The sequence below is a fragment of the Protobothrops mucrosquamatus genome, unplaced genomic scaffold (assembly GCF_001527695.2).
Source record: "Protobothrops mucrosquamatus isolate PMUCROS unplaced genomic scaffold, P.Mucros_1.0 scaffold1441, whole genome shotgun sequence".
Taxonomy (NCBI): Eukaryota; Metazoa; Chordata; class Lepidosauria; order Squamata; family Viperidae; genus Protobothrops; species Protobothrops mucrosquamatus.
Window position 1 is genome coordinate 110,749 of NW_015387623.1, and position 1,865 is coordinate 112,613.

A 1,865-nucleotide genomic window follows, 5' to 3' on the forward strand; every position below is an offset into this window, starting at 1 on the left:
GACAGTGAGAACAATTAACCAGTGGAACAACCTGCCTCCAGAAGCGGTGAATGCTCCAACACTGGAAGTTTTTAAGAAGAGACTGGACAGCCATTTGTCCGAAATGGTATAGGGTTTCCTGCCTGAGCAGGGGGTTGGACTAGATGACCTTCAAGGTCCCTTCCAACTTTACTATTATTATTATTATTAAACTAGACATTCCCAATTCCAGCAGCCGTTCCTTATATGTTTTAGCCTCCAGTCCCCTAATCATCTTTGTTGCTCTTCTCTGTACTCTTTCTAGAGTCTCAACATCTTTTTTATATCGTGGTGACCAAAACTGGATCCAATATTCCAAGTGTGGCCTTACCAAGGCTTTATAAAGTGGTATTAACACTTCACGTGATCTTGATTCTATCCCTCTGTTAATGCAGGAAGATCCCCTACTTATGCAATGGTCTGCTAAAAAAAATATGAGTCTAGGCCAGAACTGTAGTCTGAGAAAGTCAGGCAAGGGTCTCCTAATTCTCACTATGATAAAGCATATTCTGACTTGCAAAGTCATCTTACTATAACCATATAATAAAAGTAGTATTAGTATGCATGACTTTGGTTTCCTAGATTGGTCTGCCTTGAAGGACTGACAGTCTACAGACACATCTATGTCATTTTCTTGGCAGCAGGATATAAATGGTCTAATATTGCCTTTTCTGGGATTATTTTTTCTTAGCAGCCTATTTTTATAATTGATGAATTTCTATTGCTTTATTATTATTCTATGAACATTTGAGGGAATGTATGATTTGTTGCTGTTGGTATAAAAAAAAAATAAGTGTCATCACCACCCTGCTTGGTATTCTGTTATTTTAACTTTGAGATATTCAAAGAACTTTCTTTCCCATTATTTAGTTCTTGAGGTCAAGACCAGGAGCAACAAACTTTTAACAAACTACAGGAAATAACTAAAGGGACTGAACAATCTCAATGGAATTACCCCATTATGAGAGAATGGTTGAAAAGTTTTCACAAACAGAGAGACTCACCTTGGAAAGTTTGCAGTTGTGGCTGATAGGATAAAAATCAATGTGGTTGAAGACATGAAGCTTAGAACTGTTGGGGAACTCAAGCCAGGATATTTTCAAATTTAACTGCTTTTTGATTTCACAACATAGCTTGTCTGTATGCTTGGGAAAGTCCTGTGGTGATATTCTCCTATCATGGCTCTGTGATTAGAATCCTTCCAAACCATTTCTCAGCATCAAGCACATAACTTATATCATCAGCAGATCCTTCTTGATAGCTGAGCAACATCTTTGAGAAGGACCAAGGTAAGATACCATTGTGCCATTTGGAAGATAATTAATTCATGGGCAATTTATGATTGAAACAGGGGCTTAGACAGAATAGCTTTGTTAAATAAAAAACTTTATGTAGGCATACCCTATCTTAACTGCTTTTCTGATTTTTGTAAATGCAAACACAAGGCTGTACTTAAGTAGAACATTTCATTTATTTTTTTCCCTTTCTTTTTTTTCGCTTGGAGAATTTCCATTGTGTATTGTTATTATTATTTTTTTCATTTTGGAGTCCATTCTAAACTAATGAGGTGAATCTGAAGAACTGTACTAAGTTTATTATGCAGGTTGAAATACAGTAAATGTTCGATCAATAATCCAAGTTAATTCTTGCCTCTCAGTGGAGCATGTGTATTTCATTCTTGGGACACTGCAAGGGCTCAGTAAAAAGCAGAGTTGGAATTAAGGCAAATTATTTCTGTATCTCTAGTGATTTGAAAGGAACAAGCAGGTAGAGAACATGAATATCAAACTTTAGTCATTCCTATGGAATATTATTCATAAACTCATCATTAAAGATCAGACAACTCC